Source organism: Vicugna pacos, chromosome 14 (genome assembly GCF_048564905.1).
Source record: "Vicugna pacos chromosome 14, VicPac4, whole genome shotgun sequence".
In the NCBI taxonomy this organism is placed as follows: domain Eukaryota; kingdom Metazoa; phylum Chordata; class Mammalia; order Artiodactyla; family Camelidae; genus Vicugna; species Vicugna pacos.
In genome coordinates, this window is record NC_133000.1 from 46,098,202 (window position 1) to 46,124,935 (window position 26,734).

A 26,734-nucleotide genomic window follows, 5' to 3' on the forward strand; every position below is an offset into this window, starting at 1 on the left:
GAGATATGGCAGCTGCAAGTCAACGATGTCACTTCAAGAAATAGCTCTACTCCCACTACTTGAAAATTCTGAGCTTTCAGATGGGCTGCTCATCTGCCAGATGGGGGTTACAGGAGTAGGACATGCTGTTTCATACATGTTTTCCCCCATCCCTTTTCTTCCAGGCACACTCCTAACTCTTCATTCAAACCCAGATTAAAAGTTCGGCCCTCAATGAATCCTCCAAACTCTTCAAATTATCAACAAGATTAGGTGTTCAATGCTTTCGGGACACTCTGTACGAACTTTCACTACACAACTTATTGTAATATTTTAGTATGGTTTTGCTTACATTTCAAAACACGTTGACTTCCTGGTGGCAAGGACCTTGTCTTGCTAAATTCTGCACCCCTAGCATTTAGCAAAATGCCTTCCCCATGGCGGGGGCAGGGAGATTCCTTTCCTGAGGCTGCCCTGAAAAACTACCGCAAATTTGGTGGCTGACAACAGAAATCCCTCTTTCCCAGCTTTCGAGGCCAGGAGTCCCAAACCAAGGTGCTGACAAGGCCACACTACCCAGAAGGCTCTAGAAGGGAATCTCTTCCTTGCCCCTTCGAGCTTTGAGTGGCTGCTGGCACTACATGGTGTTTCTTGGCTTGCGGCCACATCACTTCAATCTCTTCCTCTGTCTTCATACTGCCTTCTTCTACACTGACTCTCGTAAGGACACTTCTCACTGGATTTCAGGCTCACCCAGGTAAACCAGGATGACCTCATCTCAACGTCCTCAAGCACATCTACAAAGACTTTTTCCAAATAAGGTAACATTCATGTGTTCGAGAGATTAAGAAATGGACGTATCTTTTAGAGAGCCACCCTTTAACCCACTGCAGTGAGCATTCACTAAATATGTGTTCATTTCTCTCGCCTTAGAGACAAATGAAATAAACAACCTCTAGGTAAAACCCAATAAGAGGGAAAGTGGAAAAAGAGAAATCTTTACTCTGTTCCCTTCTTTGCCACTGTTCTTTTGAAAAGCAAACACTGAGGCACAGCCAGACGCCCACGTAGCATTTTCTTGCTGATCCCCTAAGAATTACTATACGTAGTACCAACAACATGTCTTTGGAGACCACCTCTTCATTCTGAGGGAAGAAAACCCAATTATAGATCCTTTCACAGAAACCAACACACTTGTTCACATGGTAATCTTACAAAAACCTTCTCTGGGTGAGATTTTGATCTCTTTAAATTATTTACAGATGGACATGAATGTGTAACTTTACTTGATTGGCTGAAAGTCAAACTACTAAAAATTCACGTATAGGAAACTTAACAACAGTGAAAGCCTGATTTTTCAAGAATTTAGGCTTTGGCATTTGCAGCAATATGGATGGACCTGAAGATTGTCATTCTAAGTGAAGTGGGCCGGAAAGAGAAAGAAAAATGCCATATGACATCATTTAGATGAGGAATCTAAATAATAATAATAATAATAATGACATAAACGAACTACTCATTGTTTGTAACTTATATGATTGACTTCTTGAACATGTGTACACACATCTGATGGTCCTTTATGATTGGATTACCGTATTCTGTGATTCTTATTTTGTAGTTGGCTTTATTCCTTTGATAACTATGTAAGTTTAAAAAGCAAAAGCTCTAATCTGTTCTTAGAAACAATGATCAGTACACATACGTAAACTAAAAAAAAATGTGCAGTAAACTGTATATATATTTACATGCAATATAATGTGTATGTGCAGTAGAACTATAATTCTACATAATAAAACTGAAGAAGGAAAAAAAAGTCTTGCTTTGCAATTATGAAACTCTCAAGAGTTTCATAGTGGTTTGTTTCAGCTTGCTAGCCCTGTTCATTGATAATAGTGAGATTGATGGCCTGCACCTAGCCTCAGGGAGACTCCTGGAGAATTCTACAGCTGGTGCCGGTTATATAACAGAATATGCCTATGTGACCTGCAGAGTGTAAGAAACACTGATAAAACTCCATTTTGAGCTCCCAGGTTCTGAGATGTCCATGTCAGTGGCTCCTGATCCAAGACAGAAAGCATGTCCTGGTGTGGCCTTAGGGAGGGAAGACAAAGCTCACTGCTGGCCTCTCTGGAACCCTTGCAGCCTTTGATTATAAAGAATACTTTACTGTTGTTGCTATTGGTATTCTTTTTCTGCAATAAACTGTAGACTTAATTAAAAAAAGAAAAGAATTTAGGCTTTGGATCTGTTATGGACAGAATGTTTGTACCTACCCAAAATGTTTATGTTGAAGGCCTAACTCCCAAGGTGACTGTATTCAGAGATTTGGCCTACGAGGAGGTGATAAAAGTTAAATGAAGTCATAAGCTAGGGCTCTAATCCAATAGGGCTGGTGCCCTTAAAAGAGACAGCAGAGCACCCTCTCTCTGTCCTGTGAGGACACAGCGAGAAGACGACTATCTGCAAGCCAAGAAGAAAGCCCTCACCCTGGACCAACACTGGTCTGAGACTTCCAGTCTCCAAAACTGTCCGAAAATACATTTATGTTGCTTAAGATACCAAGTCTGCGGTATTTTGCTAAGGCAGTCCGAGCAAGCTAAGGCAGGATCCAAACCCAATTCCGTGCACATTATAAATACTCGATTAGAATTAGTTGATTTCCATGACTGTGATTGTTCCCAGCACACAGTTTATGATTTCACAGCAAGACTTTTCAGAAAGTATTTAAACTATATGAGATCAGAGACTGTTAATGATTTTCAAGTTAAGGTGAGAAACTGGGATAACAATTCCAAAACTTCTTGAAACTCTTATTAGGGCCGAAATAATTCTTCTGTCCAAAGTTTGCATTATTAACTGAAGAGACCTATGAACTACTCTTAAAATAGAAATCTATAGCAAATTATGAAACAGTGCTAGCAGTACAATGTGTCCATAGACTCATATCCTCAGAATAAAATATTCCTAGTACCCCACCATATCAGGGTGCCAAGATAATGAAAACTCGCAAGAGAGAGAACGTAAGAAAAACGGCAGTCACCTTGCAGTAAGACGTAGTGGAAAATCTATTTCCTTAGCTTTATCACAGCAATGATATAATGATATATTTACCAATGGCATCACACCTTAGAGGGGGCCCTTCACATTGTAGACATCAGAGATTCGTATACCTATTACTAAAATGATCTGGTTACACTGGAATTTGACACACCATTGTAAAATGATTATAAATCAATAAAAATGTTTTAAAAAAATGATCTGGTGATTGCAGTATACTACAAAAAATTTTCGTCCAACAGAGTTGTCTTACGGAAATGGTGCGTTTTCTTCCTCACATATCAGTAGTTTATGAGCTAATGGTGGCTATAAACATGAAACTGGGGTTGGAATACTGACCATTAGTCAAACAGCATAGGGCAGCATTATCTTCCAAATTGATGGGGGTCATGCAGGAATTAAAGGAAATACAAGTTAATTTGATTAAATTCACAAAAGTATGAAGAAAAACACGACTAAGATCATGATATACACAAAATGTTATGATAAATCACAGAGAAAAAAATGTGACAATGAGTGTGTATATGTCCATGAATGACTGAAAAATTGTGCTGAACACTGGAATTTGACACAACACTGTAAAATGATTATGAATCAATAAAAAATGTAAAAAAAAAAAAAAACACATGGAAGTTATGTTATAAATATGACTATTAAAAAGCTAAGATAAAAAATGGATTAAAAGAAAAAATAAAATGCTAAAAAAACACTATATTATAAAACAAATTAAAAAGGAAAAGTTAATGACAGAGTAAGTCAATTGGTATACAAAAATCAGATAAATTTAAAGTCCCCCTAAAAAAAAAATAGGAATGGCAATATTAATATTAGCCTAGGATGAATTTAATTTTAAAGGCATTCCATACTAAAAGAAGGATTTTTTTTTTTAATCATGAAGTTATATATGTCAAACAATATACAGGTAAATATACAGGCAAAGCTACCAAAAATTTAATGAAGACATAAAATTATAAAACTTCAAAAATAAAACATAAGAGAAAAGCTTCATGATAGTGGATTTGCCATTAATTTCTTTGATACAGCACCAGAAGTACAAGCAACAAAAGAAAAAAAAAAAAAACAGACAAACTGGACTAAAGCAGTATTGAGAGCTTCTATGCATCAAAGGACACCCAACAGAGTAAAAAGGCAACCCACAGAATAGGAAAAAAAATACTTGCAAATCATATATCTGATAAGGGGTTAGTATACAGAATATACAAAGAACTCCTACAATTCAACAATAAAAATCCAACTAAAAATGGGCAAAGGACTTTAACAGACATTTTGCCAAAGATAATACAAATGGGCCTGCAAGCACATGAAAAGATGCTCAACATCACTAATCAGTATGGAAACGGCAAATCAAAACCACACAAAGATGCCACTTTAAACCCATGAGAATGGCCATAATAAAAAAAAATCCTGAAAATAACAAGTATTAGTCAGGATGTAGAGAAATTGGAACCTTCGTGCATTGCTGATGAAAACGCAAAATGGTGTAGCTGCTGTGGCAAACAGTATAGCAAGTCCTCAAAATATTAAACACAGAATTATTACAATATACACCAACTGCACTTCCAGGTATATACCCAGAAGTATATAAAAGCAGGGACTCAAAAGACATTTGAACAGCCATGTTCATGTGGTATACATAAAATTTAATATTATTCAATCTAAAAAAATTAAGAAATCTTGACACATGCTACAATACAGATGAACTTTGAGGACATCATGCTAATTGAAATGAGTTGGACACAAAAAGACTAATATATGACTACTTGTATGAGGTATCTAAAATAGTCAAACTCAAAAGAACCAGAAAGCAGGATGATGCTTGCCAGGGGCTATGGGAGAAGGAATTGGAGAGTATTTTGATGGGTACAGAGTTTCAGTTTTGAAAGATGAAAAGTTCCACAGATCTGTCGCACAACAATGTGAATGTACTTAACACTACTATACTGTATACTTAAAAATTAACCATCTTAACCATTTTTATGTTATGTATATTGTTTAACAATATAAAATAAAAAATTTTAAAAATTTAATGAAAATGTAAGAATATGATTAGAACGTAACACTCAATGTCACTTTTTGATTTAATCAAATGTAACAGAATAAATAAGTTAGAACATAAAGTAACTTAAAACAAATCAATAAACTCAATTTAGCAGATGAAAAAATAGATTACCACATTCCTCAACAGAGAGGATACCTTTATTCGGATCTCCAGAGAATATTTATAAAAGTAAATCATATACTTATATATAAAGAAAAATAGTAATTCAAAAATGAGAATGTTTTACAAGTTACAATCTCTGAATATAAATCAAAATTTAGATATAAATACAAAACTGGAGGCCTAAAAGTAATAATCAGAAATTTAAAAATACTTTCCTAGAAATCCTCGACTCAAATTAAAAATAAAAGTACAAACTAGCAAGAAACAATGAAAAAGAAAGTAATTCCTCCATAAGAATATATAGAATATAGCATAGGATATATTCACAGCAATGTTTCTAGCTTCAATGCCTTCATAGTTAAAGATTTTTTAAAAAAAGAACAAAGTGAAAAATAAAAAAAAAAGGACAGAGAACTGAGAAAATATAAGCAAAAAAATGATAAAACAAGGAAAAAACAGTACAATTCATTAAAAATCCAGAAGAATTTTTATAAAAAAATAAAATAGCAAAGCAGCTTGTGGAACATTTTAGGAAAGAATAGTTTTAAAAGAAAGAGAGAGAGAATATTAGGATAAAAGAAGTTTTCTATGTGTTACAGCAGAAATGTAATAATGTATCACAGAATACTACCTGTTACCCTTAGGTGACAAATTTAAAAGCTTATAAAACAAATGGGTACATACAGAAATCCAGAAATCAGAGATCCAGAAAAAAGACTGTTGGTTGCCAGAGACTGGGTCTGGTGGGGGGGGGGGGGGGGTAGGCAAACTGAGTGAAAGTGGTCAAAAAGCACAAATTTTCAGTTATAAAATAAGTCCTGAGGATGTAATGTATAGCATAGTGACTACAGTTAATAGCAATGTATCATATATTTGAATGTTGCTAAAAATAAATCTTAAAGTTTTCATCCCAAGAAAAAAACAATTGTAACTATTTGTGGTGATAGATATAAACTAAATTTACTGTGGTAATCATTTCACTATATATATATATAATACATATATATTTCACTTTATATATATATATATAAAATACAATGATGTGTATATCATAATATATGTCTATTATATTTCAATTTAAAAAAAATTTTAAAGCAAATGGACAATTTCAGTGGACAAGTACACAAAAGAAATTGTGAAAAAGATTACATATCTACAACTGGAAAAATAAAATAAAATAGAACTATGATCCAATGGGTCACACCTGAGGACTAGCCTGTAGGAGACAGTTCCAATTATAGCTCATGCAAAGATGTGAATATTTTCTAAGTTAATTTATGCACCCACTAAAATGATTATACAAAAATCTCAGCATCAAGAAAAATATTACAGACCAATCCCACTTGGAATATAGATGTATATATTCTAAATATCATTCCAATTTATCAAACAGAATCATGTAAAGTTATACAAAAATAAATTTTTAAAAAGAGTTTGCTCCCTAATGCAAGGATAGTTCAATACTAGCAAATCCTCCAGTGCTCTATAATAGTCAACTAAAGGAGAAAAAAAAAATATTTCCACCAATCCTTTTTTATTTATACATGTGATTCAACATGTATTACCAAAGAAAAAGAAAAGGAAAAGAATAAAATCTAAGCACATTTAAGCTAAGCAGGTAGAGAAAGAAAATGCGTATGTAAGACAAATACCCAACAAATTCATGTTTTTTGAGACCAAAAAGGTTAAGTCATAAGGCAAACAGGTGAGCCAAGTTCCGGTTCACGGAACTGCCCCTTCTCAAAGAAACAGCAATTGCCTTTGGCCATGATAATGGAAAAAGAGTGAACAGTCAGTCATGAAAACTGGTAAGAAACACAAAGCAGAAGGGTGGTTGCCAGGGTCCCAGGGGAGAATGTAATGGCGAGTCACTGTTCAGTGGGTACTGTTTCAGTTTTCCGAGATGAAAAAGTCCAAGATATGTAACAATGATGTGAACACAGTTGACATTACTGAACTGTGGGTTTAAAAGTAGTTAAGATCATACATTTTATGTTAAGTATTTTTTACTGTAATTAAAATTTTTGTTTTAATTTTTAAGCAATTAAAAAATGGCTAAAATTGTAATAAATTCTTAAAAGCTGAATGTGGGCTAGGGAAGGCACTTAGCATCACAGGAAGCCGCAGATGCAAGGACAACCCGCAGCCACTCACTTGTTCTTCTACGCAGTCCTCCTTCAGGTGCTAAGATAAAAGACTGGAAAAAGGACAGGACATCTAAGAAAGCCACCCTGGAAGTGCTGGCATGAAGGCAGGGATCAGCTACCACTGGAACACAAGCATAAGAACTGGCCTCATCCCAGACTCTAGGGTCAAATGAAGCAAAGCCATCTGCCACAGGGAGTAGGACAGTAAACACTCCTACTCCCTCCAGGCAAAGGGGGACTGTTGCTAGAGGAGGAAGAGAAGATATCTGCCACTGGGAGAGAGAGACCCTCTGCCTATCCCTCTTCTCAGGTTCAGAGAATAGCAGCCACTTGGTGAGAGATAGAAATCATGAACACAACTGACCCTACATTGAACACTAGGTAAAATTCCTCTGCTCCTGGGGTAAGGCAAAAAACTCACTCAGGTCCAGAATTCTCTGGTGATGCAAGTTAAGAGTTCAGCCACTGACAGAAAGATAGGAAACTCACTAGCACAAAAGCCTGCCACTAACACAAGACAGTTTGGCTGCCACAAGATAAAAGGACAGACATGCTGACAAAGTCCAAACACAGGCTCAATCATCCAGACCGGCCTAAAATTGCAGCTGATGTAGGGAAACTGAGACCCCCACACACTCATTCATCCACAACTTCATCCAGACTACTGTTGAGATAGAGGCAAAAAGCACAGAGAGGGGACCCTGTGTCACTGGAGTTCAGGGTTAGGTGAAAGTTGAGGGTATAGGAGGAACACTAAGAAGAAAAACTGTAGCTTTCCAGGTCTCACAGAAGTCTCCAGTTAAAAGCAACGCACTCCTGGAGGAACTTGAAGTCTCTGGTGATGTGACAGTTCACCAGCAACAACAAAGCAGTAACTTAGCACATCTACTGAGCAAACTGACTTGTTTCCCCTCTCCACAGACACTAACACTTTACAGAACAAGAGACACATCCATGTCTTAGCATAATAATTATTTACCTCACTCCGTACTATTCTTTTGTATAATATCATGAAGCCAATCAACAATTACAAGACACCAAAAAAAAGCAAGAAAATATACCCACTGTCAAGGGATAAAGCTATCAATATAATCAGACCCTAAGATACCAGAGATGTTAAAACCATCAAACAGATACTTTGTGATTAAAATGTAAAAAAAAAAAAAAAAAATTGAGAAAAAGATAGACAACATGAATAAACAAAAATTCAGCAAAGAGGTGGAAAATGTTTTCAAGTCCTATGAAAATACTAGACAAATTTTAAATCAAAGATGATGAATGCTTTCACTGAGCTTACAAGAGATTAGACACATCAGGAAGACTTAAATTTGAAGGTGGAGCAACAGAAATTATTCTGACTGAAGAACTGAAGCGGGGGTTGGGGGTGCAGTGCAGAAGAGCCAAAACCTATGAAACAATATTAGACTCATGTACTTGACAAAATAGTCCAGGAAAAGAGACAGAAAGGAGGCAGAAGATATATTCAAAAAGACAATAGATGAAAACATGAAAATTAGGAAGGACAATAAACTACAGATCAAGGACGTTTAGAGAACCCCAAGTAGGACAATTACAATAACACATTTTGGCACTCCATAGCCAAAGTTAAAGAAAAATCCAAAGTTAAAAAAAAAAAATCCTCCACTTGTAAATGTAAAGCATTTAGAGTAAACTACTGTAGGGGAAAAAAAAATCTTGAAAGCAGCCAGAGAAGAAGAGAAACATTACTTATTGAAGAACAAAGATCAGAATAACAAAAGTCATCTTCAGAAACTATTGTAAGCCAGAGGATAATAGAGCAATAGCTTAAAGCAACAGAGAGAAAACTGTCAGCCTAGATTAAAAAACCCAGATAAAATACTTCAGAAACAAAGGCAAACAGACTTTTTCAGACAAGCAAGAGCTGAGAAAAGTCACTGCCAGCACACTTGTACTGTAAGATATACTAAAGAAATTTTTTTAGACAAAAGTAACATGACACTAAATAGACACTTAGAACAAAGAAATACAGAATCCTAGAAGTAGGAAAAACATCAGTAAATACAAATACAAAGGCATACTTGACTCTTTAAAGCAAAAATAGTAACTATGAAATACCTGGTTTATAATATGTATAAGTAAAATATATTAAGAAAGTAGCATAAACAAGGAAGAGAAAAAAATAACAGTATATCCTTGTAAGATCCTGACATCATATGCGAAATGTGAGAGGTTAATGATGTACACTGTAAACCCTAGAGTAACCACGAAAAGTATAAAATGAAGAGACATAATTAATAAGCCAGTAGTGGAGATGAAATAGAATATTAACAATAACAAGCCCTAAGAAGGCAAGAATCAGGAAAATAAGAACAAAGAACAGGTAAGATACATAGAAAACAAACAGCAAGGTAGTAGACAGAAATTCAATCACATCAAAATATTTCATGAAAATGATCAAATGATTCCAAATAAAAGCTGGAGACAGTAAAATTGTATCGAAAACAGTAACATGCAATTATATGTTGCCTACATAGGATATTACATGAGGATGAAGGGGTCAATTCACGGAGAAAACAGTAACAAGCCTAAAATTGTTTGCACCTAATAACAGAGCTTCAAAATACATAAAGCAAAAGCGGACAGGACTGAAAAGAGAATTAAGACGAATTCTCAAATGAATTTAAATACTTAAATGCCCCCTCTCAGAAACCTTCACAACAAGGAGACAAAAAATATCAGTGAGTAATATAGAAGACTTGAAGAGCATTAACCAACTTGTCCAACTGACATTTGTAGCAAACAGACCTAATAGGCATTTATAGATTGCGCCACTCAACAATGGCAGGATATGCTGTTTCCAACTGTACATGTGGCCTTCACCAATACGGACCATATTCTGAACCATAAAACAAATCTCAGCAAATTTTTTAAGTATCAAAATCAAACATACTCTGAAACCCAAGGGATTAAGCTAGAAACCAGTATCAGAAAGATATCTCAAAATCTGCCAATACTTAAGTATTAAACAACATAATTCTACATAATCCAAGGTCAAATAAGAAATCACAATGGAAATTAGAAAATATTTTGAACTGAATAAAAATATAAAGCAGTTTTCAGAGTAAAATTTATAATATTATATACTTACATAAGAAAAAAAGTCCCAAACCAATATTGTAAGCTTCTATCTTAAGAAACTAGAAAAAGTTAAACCAATAACAAGTAGAAAGAAGGAAATAATAAAAGATCAAGAATCAATTAATTAGAAAAAAGTAAAATATTAGAGGAAAAAATCAATGAAACCAAAAGTTGGTTCTTTCAAAACATCAGTAAAATTGATAAACCTCTAGCCAAACTGACCAAGACAAAAAGAAAATAGTCACCAAATCACCCACATCAAGAATGAAATGTTATCAGTGTAGATCCTACAAGGTAATTTGATTAAGGTAGTATGAACAACTTTATGCCAATAAACTCTATAACTTAGATAAAAAGCCAAATTCCTTCAAAATCACAAACTAAGAAGACTCATTCAAAAATTAATTTGTAATCTGAATATCCCTACATGCATTAAGTAAATTGAATTTATAGTTTTAAACCTTCCTAGAAAGAAAAAAGCCTCTAAACCTACATGAATTCTCTGGTGAATTCTTCTACACTTCTAAGGGAGAAATAATACCAATTCCACACACAGTATTCCTTAAAAAAGAAGAGGACAGAACACTTTCCAAGTTATTTTAGAAGGTTAGGAATACCCTGAGAGAAAAATCAAGACAAGACATTAAAAGAATAAAAGCTATTTTTTTTAATTCTTAGCAAACTATTAGAAAAATCAAATACAGCTATACGTAAGACAAAACATCAAGACCAAATAAGGCTTATACAAAGAGTAAGGAATGTTTAGTACAACATCCAAAAATAAAGTAGTGCAATTAATTCACTATATCAACAAACTAAAACAAGAAATTATATTATTCCAATAGATACAGCCAAACACCTATAAAGTACTTACAATTAAATGTAATTAACAAGAAAACAATAATCATAAAATATTAAAATCTATTTGATATAAAAATAAGAATATAAGCAAATAGAAAGACATTCATATTTTTGAACCGGGATGATATAATGCACTAGAAATAACATTAAAATGTTAATTGCCCCTAGATTATATATAATTTAGTGCAATTCCAATTAAAATTATAACAGGGTTTTTGTGTAACTTTTGCCCAGGGGTGGTGGAACAATGGATAAAACAGTCCTTAGATATGAATCTCAGTCTGAGAATATCTGAGAAAATCACTTAAAAAAAAAATCTGGTACTATCTTAAGATACATGAGAACAACTGTGGATTTTATACTTAACTGGGAAAAAGATACATTATCTTAAAAATAGTGCTGATACAATGGACTGGATAGCATCTGAAAGTAAGTAAAAGTGGACTCCCTCTCCTCTCTTACACCATATACAACTAAAAACTCCAAATAGACTAAGCAGAAGCTCAAAGTGGAAAGAAAAATTCAACCTACATATATGTGATCAATAGAGAAAGTCTTTTAAAAAAACTAAAAACAAAAACAAACAAAGAGACCAGAGAAAACCAAATGATTGATTATATTAAAATTTAAAATGTTATATATCAAAATGCTTCTTAAACAGACAAGAGACAAAAAACAAGTTTTTGAAAAAATTATTTGCAATGCAGATATCAGACAAATGGTTAATAGCTATAATATATAAAGAATTCCCACAAAAGGACAATAACCAAATAAAAAAATGAACAAAGGGCAACTCTTAAAAGAATAATTTACCTACAAACAGAGAAAAAGATGTTCCAGGTAACTAGCAATCAGGAAATAATAATTAAAGTAACAATGAAAAAAATAAGTAAGTAAAGTAACAATGAGATACCACTACACAACTATCAGACTAGAAAAGGGTCAACTATTGCTGATGCAATTTCGGAGAAACGGTATTTGCCTGCATTGCTGGTAAAAATGGTGAACTGTCCATAGCCTTTTTTCAAAGCAATGTGGCAACACTTTGAATCAGTAATCCCACCCTGGAAATCCATCTCATAGGTCTGTCATATAAAGATATTTATCACAATACTGGCATTAGTGGCAAAAACTGGAAACTAAGTATTGCCCGCCAGTAAGTTAATGATTAAACAGAATATGAAAGAACCATACCCTGGAATATTACATCATTGTTTGGTGTTTTGTTTTGTTTTTTAATGGATTAAGAGTTGTTGCAGGTAAGTGAAAGGGTTTCCTGTAGGCAATACTGAAGGAAAAAAGAAAAAGAGTCTCCAAAAAATAATTCCATTTTTGTAAGCAGTGATCAAAAAACCTCAAGCGTGTATATGTGTTTATAACACTTAAGGATATGGAGAAAAATATGAAAGGACACGTAATAGTTCTGATAACATGGGTTATGGGGGAATATAATGCTATTGTTGGCTAGAGGAGGACAGAAGCTAACTAAAAAGAGAAAGGAGATCATCATAAAATGAAGTTTAAAGTCTCCACACACGTGTACCTACTTTTATTGGACAGATACTTGTAAACACTCCCCAAGAAGTGAGTTTCTGCAAAACAGCTTATTTCCAACAGACCTTAAGTTGAGTTCCTTTGAAAAACTAAGTCATAAAAGCAACAACCAATTCACATTTAAATACTATAAATATCTAGCTTTGAGCTGGCTGTAAACATTAGATAATACCTTTAAAAGCAACACACATATTTTATGTACAATAAATGTGCAATCTACATTTTTTGAAAGAGACAAAACTTAGAAAAGCACGTGCTTAAATGAAAAAGGTTTTCCAATTAGATGAAAAGTACTTCAAAGAGAGTAAAACAAATCTAAAAACATCTAGGGTATTATTTTTAGGTACTAAAGATCTACATGAAGATGGTAAACCAAAGGAGAATTCACTAGCACGGCCCCTCCTCTGGGCCTAGCTATGGTGCTTTTTCCCCAATCTGCCTACATATTAGGACAAAGCAACGTTGTATGCATCTTTGTATTCTCAGCACCTAGTATAAGCCCTGGCATGTGGTAAGTGATAAACCATCCCCCTAATTTTCTTCAAAGAGTACAGATGCCACCAATTTCAGTCTCTTCCAGGATTAATTGGGTTGATCTCTCTGAGCTGTTATTTATGGGGTTTTCCATGCCCCTTTAAAGTATGTTTTGTTAGGAGGTAAGAATTCACCCAATACTCACAGAACAGCTCATCTAATCTAGACACTACACAGTGGCACTTTTTTGTGTGATGTGGACTTTCAAAATATTGGCTTAGTAAGACAATGAAAGTTAGGAAGACAGCAGTGGAATGAAATGGGGGAAAAAATTATTTTACTGGTGTTGGAAACCAAGGTTCTAGTTTTGACTCATCCACCTTCTAGTCCTCTTATCTTAACTGTATCCAATCTACCTTACAGGGCTGTCTGGATGAAACTTAAACCACTCTGTAAACTACCAAGCACTAAGCGATTTTTTCACCACTCCATACTTAAGTATTCTAAACTGTCTTAATCACAAAGCTATTTATACATAAAACACACAGCTGCTGCAGCCTCAAGCCTTGGTATAGTCCCAATATACTCAATAGAAAGCTCAAGGCACAATAAAAATTCCATCAATGCTCTTTATAGACTCATTAAGAGTTCACTTGTTTCTTGTTATATAATCTCTCAAAATGAAATATTTTGTGTTTAAGTGTCCTGTATTTATACCTACAGCAGAAAAGCTAATGCACTTTCCAAAGGTGTCACTCTAACCATTCAACCACTTTAATGTAAAGTTTCCTTCTGCATATCCCTTCAAGCAACACGTCTGATAAATTACAACCGACTCTGACCTATAAAATTGATCAATTTGCAAGTTTTTCCCTCCATTGTTCTTAATGTAAAAAAAAAATCTTATTTCTATATGTTAAGGCTTTTGGCCAAGGCTAAAATTCCCATCACTTACAAATAAAATATCATATATCAAACCTCTTTAGCAGTATCTTTAAAATTTCATCAGATACTACCTTAATATAAAGTGCATTTTAAAAATTTTATTAATCAACTGACATTGTTATTTTTGTTTATCCAAATAAAGCTTCTACTGGCCAAGTACATCCTAGGATCTATTTTTGGAAAAGAAAATTTTCTGGTGATAGAGCAAATGATAGAAGTTTGCCAAAACACCATAAAGCCATCGGCTCTAAAAGATAACACAAAGGAGGTGTGAAATCACCACAGTTGCCCAAATATCTGTTTTTAATTTGCTTTCTTCTGCTTGCAGGTTTACTTTTTCTTTCCTATAAAAAGTAAAACTTTTTCCATGAGGGATTTTTGTCACATGTCCAGTAAAACCCTCAAATCTCTGACTTCCCAGATAGAAGCAATTTTTCTCCTATGCATTCTATTTAAGTAACTTATAGCATTTGATCTGTTTATCACAAATTACTCTGAATTATAACTTTCCACCTAAGTCTTACCTCCCCTACTTGATTTTCAGCTCAAAGTCCTACCCGTTTTCACGTACAATTCCAGATACACAGCAGGAGCTAAGAAAGCCTAAGTCAAATGAGTAAGCAAGGCATTTTTAATACAGATAATATGTTTTTATTACTTTTATTATGCCTCTAACTTTCGTAGCTTTAACAAGTAGAATGCGGACTAGCCAGGCTTCAGGGGTCTACTGTTAACATTATGGAACATCCTGTAGCAGTTGCCTCCTAAAACAATTTTTTGGATTAAGTCTCTCAATTTGTTTTAGTACATATAGCAGCAAACACAGAATTGGCTTCTGTACTGAAGTAAATATTCTAGCAAATGTATTCCAGTAAATGTATATCAATATAATCTACAAATGAAATAAAACAGCCTCTAAAGACAATATTTATTTGTGTAATACTCCCTTTTTTTTTTTTTTGCTCTACTCTACAACAAGACTAACTAGAATATTATATTTAATGCTGAAGGGAGGTGAGAGGACTACAGAGGAAAGCTCAAAGGTTTTCCGGTCTTCAAATCTCTGCTTTAATGCCAACTGCCTATTGACTATGATGACTTACTTAGTGAAAGTCAGTTTCCACGTTTACAAAACAGAAACCCTAATATCATACACATATACTCAATGAATACTTAAGAAAAAGAATCTCATATTTTTAGTATATAATGCACTCCTGAAAATTCATACAAAATTCAACTGTGTGTAAGTCAAGGGACCAGACTCACATATTCTAAAGGACACCTGTTCTCAGGGACAAAAGAAGTAATACCAAATCTGTAACTACATACAATCTATTAAGTCATGTCATTAAAAATAGATAGAGGAAAAAATAAATAGATGGAGAGCATTTTGTATTTTCTGTAATCTTATTTTTTTTTATAAATTTATCAGTTTACCTCCATTAAGCACTTTGAATAAAGAATGACCAATTTTCAGCACACCTAATGATTTGTCTCAACTGTATAATAAACCCTGTTTGTCAAAACAGAAGCAGAGCTTTCATTCTCTCCTTTTTCCACTTAGTTTGTTAAAGAAAGGCAAAAAGCTGTAAAATTTTCAAATAATTTTTGAAATTATCAAAAATGGCAAAGTCATGTGGGGGTGTGCGGGCTGTTACTTGGCAGACAGCACCATCTCACAAGAGGTAATAAAAAACAATGCATTCATGAACTGATGTTCCTAAGTCAAAATCCAGTACTTAAAGGTACTTTAGGGGTCTCCACACATAGTATTCAAAGTATGAATTATTTGAAAGTCATCTATACCTGCCTGTTTACTAAGGAGTACATATTAAACTAAATAAGCTAACCCATGAAAAGCACAGTGCCTAATATCTATATTACAGTAGCTGAACAATAAAAAGTAGTATTATTTTGTTTTATTGTTACTTTTCATTCTAATGGCTTCTTTTAAGAGAGACAATATACTGGAAGAGACTAAATTTGTTTTCTTCCAGTTTCATTGAGATATAACTGTTATACAGCACTACATAAGTTTAAAGTATATAGCATAAAGATTTGACTTACATAAATCATGAAATGATGACCATAATAACTTTAGCAAACATCCATCATTTCATAGCTACAGAAATATAGGATTACCCTTAACAATTTTCATATGTAACATACAGCAGTGTTAATTATATTTATCGGGTTTTACATTACACCCCTAGTATTTATTTATCTTATAGCTGCACGTTTGTACCTCTGGAACAGACTATTATTTACTGAGCACTAAATATGTACCACTGGATGATTTGCCAGCATTGCGACATTTTTAATCCTCAAAAACATCCTGCAATGTTGACATTATGTGTTCTTGTTTTTGTTTTTATTTATCAATGAGTAAACTAAGACTTGGAGAACCAACTTACCCAGTTACCTAAAAACTGGGGAGTTTAAGGTTTCCAATCCAGCACTATTTAACTCCACTACAAGGCTTCAGTTTGCAAGGAGAAAAAAAAAAAATTTCAGAAAACATAGTGACTTGTGGAATGGCTAGTAGAGTTGAATATATTTACTAGACATGAAAAGACTTAGGTAGGAAATGACCATGATACTGGCATTTTGCTACTGAAAAGACAATCATATGGACTGCAGTCAATAATTTGTTCTTTCAATAAGTATTTTAGCACCATATGATCAGTCACTATGTTAGGGACTGTGTTACAAGCCAGGAAAGTAACTACAAAGATTCATTTCCTGCTCTCAAGGGGCTTATTATTGGGAGGGGACAAAGCAGATCAACAAGCAATTATACAGAATGAATATGACACGCTGTGGGGCCACGCACTCCAGACTGGAACCTAGTGCATTCTTAAAGCAGGGGGTGATTAAGAGTCCACAGAAAGCGATGATTACAGCGAGAGTTGTAGCATGAGCAAGAGGTAGGCCAGTCGTACGTGTGACACAGAGCTATACTGATCAATTAGTCTGAGTTTGTTTCTTTGTTCTTGGACGAATCGAGTGTGCAGTTTGCGATAAAAAATTGCATGTTTCTTAACTGGAGAAAATGTAGCTGGGGAGAAATTATGTAAATATTATTCTTAATTTTCTCAACAATATGTGTTTAAAAAATTGTACATGGCAGAGAAATGTGTGCATATAAATTAAACACATGCAACAAATTTTCAAATACCCATTTAAGATCTCCATCATCTATTGACATCCAACATCTTTCTTTATTGTGCACGTGATGTGCCACAACAATCTTCGAGTCTAACCAAGAGACTAAGCCACAAGTCAGACATAGCTTAATCAACAGTACCTTGGCTTAACTAGGGATTTGAAGTTCTTTCAGTTTTTCTAAATTATAGTACAACAGCACGAATTTAATGATTCCATTAAAAAAAAATTAAGGGCCCTTTTTAATGACCAGTTGATAGATGTTTCAGTTGACTCACTGGAGAAGTAGCCTGCAGGTTTATAATCTCTAAATAATCCCTGTTGATTTTAATTTTCTATTTTCTGTAAATGATCATGGAAACTGAATTTTCATGCATTTTTCTTTTGAAAAGCGCAAATAACTTCACCTGCATTATATAAATGTTAATAGTAACTTTCATAGCAGCTACATAGAAACTTTAAGAGTGACTTTCTCAAGGTCACAGAGCAAATCTCTGGTGAGACAGGAATGGAATTCATGACCTTTGACTGCCAGAAGTTTTCTACCCACACTCGGAAATTCCTTCTCCATAAGTGTAATTTATATGCTCACTTTGAGAGGCTGGAAAGTTCATCCCTTTCAGCACAGGGGGTGGAGGGTGGGGGGAGGGAGTGGTTTTCCTGTCAAATAGTTGCCTCCCCAGTACTTTATAGTTTTACAAAGGGATTTTTACCTACATTATCTCATCTTACCCTCACCACAGCCCTGTAAACTGCTTATTATTTTTCCCATTTTACAGACTCGGAGGGGTTGAGAAATTTAACCAAGGTCACCCAGAGTTAGTAAGCAAGAGAGCTTGACTCAAACTGCAACATCTCTGCCACGTAAATCAGTCCTCATTCCAGGATGTATAATCTTAGCAGACACCGGACTATGAAATGAAAGGTTTTTTTTTTACTTATTTACTTCATTTTTTACAATCATTTATCTTGATTGTTATTTAGGTTTGTGGGTTTGTTTTCTTTGAGGCAGGGTTGTTTTCATGTTTTGTTATAAGTTTGCCTGTTAAATTAAAGTGAGAACAATATTACTAAACACAGAATTTGAAAAAACAAATTTTGTGTTTCCCCTTTTTTATGCAAGTGGGAAGGGGGCTTTTTACTATAATTCGTGGTCATAAATGTATATCGTGCATGTATGGGGTACATACCAATGTAACTGGAGAATATAAAAGCTCACATTTTAAGTATAAATACTATGTATATACACACATATATAAGTACTTATCTAAAAATAGCAAATATATATATATATATATATAGTACATACATACACATCATAACAGCAATTATTGTGAAAAGCCATACATACTGTGAAGCATGGTACATATAGCACCTGAAACACAATTCCTGGCGTGGAGGCCAATAAGCTATAATAGCAGCGGCTTTTATCGCCTCTGATGGGGGTGGGAAAACTATCCCAAAGCCCTGTAATTTTTTTTCCCCTTGTCCTCCACACAGCAATACAGCAGCAAGGGCTTTCTGCTACTCCATCTGCACCTAAAAAAGCAATACTGTTTGGCCCGGTCCAATTTTTGTGCTTCTAATAAATATTCAAAAATATATACTATAAAATTAGCAACAAAAAAGTATGACTTTGATGTGAAGGAAAAAAAAAGTTAGAAAGACCATCCCAGAGCAAGAATTCAAGTGAATATCCTGTAATCTACTGCCAGACCAAAACAGATTTTTACAGAGCAACAGGAGTACTCAAGTAGCCACTTTTATGACAATAAACACCCAAAACCGAAAAATCCTTTTGTAACATAATTACTGAGAATATATAGAGAAAGTAACCATTTAATCCACAGCATGTGTTCCCTACCGCAAGAACTCCAAAGCTGACATCAGATGGGGTGTGGCTGCTCTAGGCCCTGACAATGAATTCTGGCTGGCTGAAGTCAGATAGTTCGCTGGAAGGGCTTAGGGTCTAGAAACCAAGCTGGTCTCACAGAGCCTAAGGCTGTTGACCTTCTGGACACAGGGCAAAGCCCAGCTGTTTATGTGTATTTTGATTTTGGGAGCCCTGGTTGTGGTGGATGAGTTAAGGCTGTGGTTATAGGGTGTTGCCAGTTATTTAATTTTAATATTTTTACCCTTACATTTTGTACATACTTAAGACCAAAAGTCGTGCATAATTTGTAGGCTGAAAAATAAACATGAATTTTAAAACGGAAAATAAACGAACACTGGGCAAAAATACAGATATTTCCACTCCAGTACCATATGGTCTTTTCAAAATGGAAATGATAAAAGTAAGCGACTGCAATCTATTTTAGGAATTATTTACAAAAATGAAAGTTGTTCTTTAAAAGAAAAAGATAACTGCAATGTCAATTCTGAACAAAACTGGAGTTTTTAGCTCTTGTTCGTTAATTAACATGGAAGTACAAGGAAACTTATTTATCCAAAAAAAAAAAAGAGTAACTTTTCAAATGAGTCTGTGCCACTTCCAGTTTTGTAGACTACAAACTATTTTGTATTAATACACAGACATCTACAGCTAGATTTATGAAGCTGACACTAAGAGGATTAAATCTCATGATACCAAGAAAAAAACCATTTGACACCCCCAAGATAATGTGGGTAGTCTCACGTTAATTCGAAGAAATATGAAATCTCACACTTTCCATTTTGTACAGTGGTGAAAAGAAATGTTCAAGACATTTATATGCTCATATATTGTATGTTTATAACATATGTTTATATATTATAATATATGTTTATATGTTACTAGTTAACAATATCATCTCGCTGGACAAGTTACTCAGTACTCTAGATTAACCAACACTGGCTGGAGTTCAAAATGCCTTCACATAGGCCTAGAGGACTAAGCATGTCTGTCATCTTTGCGGAGATAGAAAACACACCTACATTTAACACCAAATTATTTCATTAAGTTGTTAATTGTCACAGCCTGCTTCATGATGTAACATCTAAAACTCACTCTGAACCTACTGAAGTTCGTGTTTACCTTTCATGGGAGGCCGGGAAGTAGTCCCTGAGGAACATATATTTTTTAAATGACCAGAACACTAACCCTATTACGAGCCTGATGGGTGCTCTTCAGCTCAAGCATCCTGATTTGTTTTTCCCTTGGCCTGGGGAGAGAGCACGCGCCAGTGTTTGCAGTGCCTCCCTTTCTGCACACACATAGGCTGCAGCTGTAGTAAACAACCACCAGCCAAGACTTGCTAAGGTCAAGGTCTCAAATGCGATACTAGGACCAATTTTCTCCCAAATGACATTCAGTTGTGGAAAAAAGTTTCTGGAGGAAAAAAGAAATATTAAGGGCCCATTAGCACAACAATTTTCATTCAGTAAATAGTAATTCAAAGCTTTCCAAAATAAAGTTCAGCTCACAGAAGGTTCTTTCAAATATGCATTACTAGGTAATAGATAAATAACTGAAACACTTCAAAAAACAGAAACCCCTCAAGGATGTTTTGTTTACCTCACACAGCTGTATTACAGTTTTAGCTCATAAATTATTAAAACTGTATGTGAAAAGATCCCAACTTTTACCAACTGAAGTATATTTTGTAATAGTTACGAATTAGAAGGTAAAATAATAAACCTGTTTCATAAGCATATTACAAATTTCTGCCAATTCTTGCATGCTCAAAACGCTCTCTTCTCCACCTCAAAGGAGCTTAATAGACTCAAGCTAGTCTCCAGACTGACCAGGCTGCAGCGATAAAGATATAACTTATGCAACCGAATGTTTGTCCTTCAACATCCTATTTCTACTAAGCTTCTAAAGTTAAACATTTTCTAGCCTAAAAGTATACCCCTTTATCGTAACCAATTTCTATGTGGTTTTTTTTAAAAATGTAAACAACGTGTGAATGAGGTCTGCAAATAGCACAACCAGGCTTTCTTTTTTTTTTTTTAGGTGAGGGGGGTCACTGTTTTTATTAAAAGCCAATTCCAAAGAGTATTTCTTAGAAGGTGGAATACACCCACCCTTCAAAGTGACCACTCCTATCCCTATCACAAGCTGCTGCCTGTTAGAAGCCACTACATTTATTTCAAAGCATTTACTTATCTCAACAACTCTATCCTCCAGTAAGAAAAGGGCATGGAGGCGTCTAGGTGGATTTGCAGAATGACGTGTATTTGATTGGCAGATGTCTACCGAAGCCACTAGAAGCACATGCACTAAATGTAAATAAAGCTGCTCCTCTCCCTGGTGTCACAGGGAAACTGAGGGGATATTAATGCTGATTTAAAATAAAATATCCGAGTGATCGGCCGAGAATTCTATTAGCTAGTGGAATTGCTTAAAACAATCCACATAGAACGATACTTAAACCATCTGTACAGTTAAATTAGAGCTGACAATATTAACCACACAAACTGTTTATCCAGATTACACATTCCGTTGTACTAATACTCTTTAACTCAACACAGTCTGCTTTTATCAGCTGAATTAAGGCTATTACTATTAAAGTATGCAAAACTCGAAGCGCAGGGTGAAGGGGGTTGGGAAGCTGCAGGGCATAAAACAAAGGAATTGGTACTTTTTCCAAGTATTTGCCTCAAATGCACTTCGAAACAGAACTGTTGAGTGCACCCCACCCTTTTTCCCAAAGATAAAAGTTTTCAAAGTTCTAATAGGCAGTTCTCCACCCAACAAAAGCAGGATTGATTCTCCCTGTGGGGGAGCATCTAACACGAACACCAACTAATGTCGCGGAGGTCAAGTCCGAGTCCTCGGAACGAGCTTCTAAGGCAAGAAGTGGCTCCCAGGCCGGCTCCGCGGGCTTCCCGGCCCGGCTGGCCCTGCAAAGTTGCCCCTTGTCAACTCCGGCCAGGTCCCCCGTAATTGAAAATAACAGCCACGGGCCAGCCCCTGGCTACTTCCCTGGACCCGGCACTGTAGCGAGTGACAGTTACACATCATTACGACCAGAGACAATAATGAATGTAGCACCAGGACCACTATTCATGCCAGCAGTGTCATCTCCGCCTTAACCCCTTCCCCTCCACTCTCTCCAGTGCACACCCACAGCCCACACGGCCACAGTGCGGCAATTCTTCACCAAACTCGCTCTATTCCTGGGGGCAAACTACTTCGACAACCGCCCCCCCCAATTCAGCCCTGATGATTTATTTCTCATCCTTGGTAACTGTCAGGCAAACACTGCAATCAACAATTCCACTAAGGGTAGAAAAACATTTGCCTAATTCACGTTACTTGGTAAGTTCTTTTTTAAAAAAAATTGGGGTGAGGGGGTAAGAAACCTCCTTCTTTCTTCTCCACGAATCCAACCGGCGCTACTTGCTTTGCGATAGCATCGCCCTCCCTCGGCCCCCTCCCGCTTTCCAACACTTTCCCCCTTTAAGAACACAGACCAACCAAAATGATTTAACTTGAGCAGATGACAGAAGGAAAATAAAACATGTTAAGAGAATACGGTCTGATTTGGGATGGCAAAAAAAAAAAAAAAGGAGGAGGGGGTTGTTTATTTTGATAAGAAACGGAATCGGCACAGACCTGAACAGAAGCTGCAGAGCAGGAGAAATTGTTTTCTTTCCCTCACACAGAGTCCCCCTCTCTCTCCCTTTCTCTCGCTCTCACACGCGCGCGCGCACACTCACTCTCGCGCACACACACACACACACGGCGTCACCCGCGCACACTCACACGCACACTCGCACACGCACAGGCAGAGCCTCTCAGCTGCTCTCTGCAGTTCTCAGGAAATGAATGGGGGGCAACCCAGGGAACTGTTGTACTTGCAAATGACTTACCCGGATCACATGATGCGCTAAATGTAGGGTGGGCCGGTGGGTGGAGGCTGCCGAGACGCGAGCCCGGGTCTAGCGTGGGGAGCCTCGCCAGGCCCGCATCGAATTACCCCGGGGCCCAGCCGAGGGGGTTGCAAGACGCCGCTTCTCCTCCCTTGCAGCCCGCAGCTCAGGAAACCGGAGAGGCGTGGGGGGTGGGGTGGGGTGAGTGGGGGGGTGAAAACACCGAACCCCCAAACAAAAGAGCTCCGGGTCCTCCTCTCCAGAAACAAAGCCCCGCCGCTGCGGGCGAGCCCCGGGGTGGGGCCGAGGGCGGGGGCGGCGGCGGGGAGGGGCTCGCTCAGCAGGCGCTAAGTCGCTTTATTGCCATAAAATGGGGCCCCCGAGCCGCTCCGCCCGAGGATTAGGAGGCGGGCTCTGAGTGTGATGGTTGAAATCCCCTGTGGGAAACTAACCCCTCCCCGCTCGCAGAGGTAGAAGGCAACACCCACTGCCCGGCCCTCGCCTCGCCGCCCGGGCCGCCAGCTGGGGGGTGGGTCCGCGGAGCCTCCACCCCGCCCCACCCCGCCCCACCCCTGCCCCCGCCCCACCCGCTCTGGCGTCGGCCTCGGTCGCGCTTCCAGATCACCTGCACCACCTTGCTGCGGCACCCAAAATAACCTACACATGGCCAACGCCGCTTGGGGAGCCGCAGGGCGATGGGGTCCGCGGGGCCACGCGGCAGGAGGAACCCCCGATTTCAACTCCCCGGGAGAGGACTCGTGCGGAGCCGCGAGAAAGTCCCCTCTTTTGTGACACAGCGCGCTAGGCAGCCTTAAGAAGAGAATTCGGAGACAAATAAAGCGCGGAGCCCGCTCACCACCCCCTGCCCCCCTCTCCTCTTCCCTCCCCTCCCCTCCCGCCCGGGTAGAAGCGCGCTGGGAGGGGGCCGGGGGCCCGAGCGGTCCCCGCGGCTCACCCACCAGCTAACTTGGAAAGGTGTGGGCGGAGCCGGCTCCGGCGGCTGGGCAAGGCTGCAGGGCCAGCGCGCTGCCGCCCGCGGGGACCGCCCCGGGCGCCGGGCAACAATGGGGTCCCAGCCGGGGCAACCCGGGCGGGCGGTGCCCTGGGCGTGGGGGTGCGCGCGAGGGCGGGGCCCGCGGAGGGCTGGGCGGGGAACGCGGGGGGAAATCATTGTTTGGGTTCTGGAGCGACGCACGTTGCGGGCGAGGTGGGGGCGTCCTCCCTCCCCGCGCTTCACCTTGGCGGGATGAATGGGGGCGAGGCGGAGCCGAGCGCCTTGCTCCGGAGCCCCAGGAGAAGGGGCGCCCGCCCGCGCTCGTCTTTTAGGCAGGGGGCGAACTTGCGGGAGGGTCAGGAAGCGAGAGCTGCAGACCCCGGCCGAGGAGTGGCGGGAGTGGAGACCAGCCCCCACCGCTCCGGCCCTGTGCCCCAGGAGGGAGCCCCAGAAGCGGGTGGCCGGGAGCCGAGTCCGGGACGCCGTCCCCAGGAGCCCCACCCGCCCCGCCTCCGCGGCCGGGGGAGTGGATCGGCGAGATTCTGGGGCGGGAGGGAGAGGAGGCAGCCAGCGGGCCCGGCGTTCCCGCGGCGGCTCGGAGGGCGCGGGGTCAGGAGGGTCGGCGGGGGCGGGGAGGCGACCGGGCGGAAGCGGGCGGGCGCGCGGGGCGGGGAGCGGGCGCGGCGGGCGACGGTACGATCGCGTGCGCCACTTTCTTGCAAACATAGGTGAGCACGCTGTGGCGTCCAGGCCGCCAGACACCCCGGCCCGGCGCCCCTGAGCCCGCCCCGCGTGGGAAACCGCCCCGGCCGTGGGAAGGCCGCGAAGGGGAAGTTTACACCAAGGGGAGAAAGATTTGCAAATGTGGCACAGAGTGGGGTGGGAAGAGAACCGAAGCAGAGGCCGAGAAACAGGAAATGAGAGCGAAGGGACGAGTTCTAGCCAGGAAAAGCCATGTTCTACATTTTGTGTGGTTATTTTCCAAACACTTCGAAAGGCCCGGTGTGCCTTTTTAATGAAAACAAAGGCAGCGCACTGCTTGGTGTGTTCTCCGCCTCCTGGCACATTCTGTGTGTGAGGAGGGTGGGAAAGGTGGTCCAGCAGGGAGGGTGATTCCACAGCCCACTTCTAGTCCTGACAGGAGAAAGCTAAGGGCCTGCGTCTGAGAAGTAAAACAAAATTGAGACGAGAGTTCTGTCCTGGTCTTCGGGTTTCGAAGAACAAATCAGTGTGGAAGTGGCCGAAATTGTGCACCACTCCTTAAGCGCAGTATCCTTGGGCTAGGAAAGCCGCGGGAGCTGGAACGCGATGGAAGCCCACCTCTGAAGACTTGGGTGCTGCAGAAACCGGGAAGGAAAATGGAACCTGGGAGCTGAAGGGCCCTGCTTGGGATGGAGTCTCTGTTCTGAGGAAGGCAGTCTCGGACTCCATTCCCTGGTCTGATCCTGGGCACTGAGTAAACAGCCCTTCACATTCCTCTGTACCTGGATAGAAACAACTTGAAAGGACCAGTTCGAAAAATGGTAGAACATCAATAAATGCACAGTATTTAAATGGAAAACCTGCCTCTCCTAGCAACACTGTAAAATTTTCCTCTAGGTGGGGCAGGGAGTGAAGGAAGTGAGTTTCACTGTAAGAGTGGAAGGATGCTAGAATAAGTTATGTCATCGTGGCAGCTCTTTCTCAGAGAGAGCTGAATGGCCTACTGACCATAAATATATTCTAGAGCAAGTGCTTCTGCACGTGGAAAAGCATTCCAAACTGCCCTTCCTTATGGCTCCAGCCATGAGCATGTTAATAGAACGATGGATAGAAAATAAAGTACAAGAATCCCTTCCAGAGGGATAAGGAAATTAGAGGTAGTCAAGGTTAATATCTAAAACCTGTATAGTGTGGTTACAAGGAGTGTATCAAGTATTAGAAAAAATACCATCAGATTTTTTTTTTGAATTGTTAACAAGAAAAAAAAGAAATGTTCAATTCAGGCAACTCCCCAGGTATACAGAGGAAAATGTTTAAGAGGGAGAATCACTTCATTGTGTGAGCTGGGGATGAGTGTGGAAGAGCAACAACACTAAGAGAGTAAAGAAGCAGGGTACTATTGGGAGTTAGGATACTGGAGACAATTAGATGTGAGTGTGTACCCGGTGTACAGGCGTACACTTCCAATTCAATTTGTATAATTCTCTCTGTATAGAACTTAGATTAAAACCAGCTAAGGTGTGAACAACGGGGAGAAAGTAGGGGAAAAGTACACATACCTCGGCAAAAATATGTGTAAATCTTTATGCTTAGTCCTTTCTCTTCTACTTCCCTAGGTTTGAAAAAATCAGAAAATGTAAAGAGGGCAAAATTATTTTACCAAGAATGTATAATTCTGTTCACATAAAATAATCTGTTGAAATTACAGAATCATAAAATTTCAGTGTTGAAAGTATCTGTCAAGTCCAAATCTATATG

General features: G+C 38.5%; 1 protein-coding gene across 8 annotated transcripts in view; it reads right to left on the reverse strand.

The window, feature by feature from the left end:
- KLF12 (KLF transcription factor 12) overlaps positions 1 to 24,352 on the reverse strand; it is a 407,719-nt gene extending 383,367 nt beyond the window's left edge. For 2 of the 8 annotated variants that reach the window (XM_072976351.1, XM_072976355.1), the window contains exon 1: positions 23,281 to 23,444. The gene's annotated coding sequence lies outside the window, so the exon portion shown is untranslated. Of the gene's footprint in view, positions 1 to 23,023; positions 23,238 to 23,280; positions 23,556 to 23,905; positions 24,128 to 24,239 lie in introns of those variants that run through there. The other 6 variants (XM_072976354.1, XM_072976357.1, XM_072976356.1 and 3 more) reach the window with 6 other exon arrangements.
- Between the last annotated feature and the right edge of the window lie 2,382 nt (positions 24,353 to 26,734).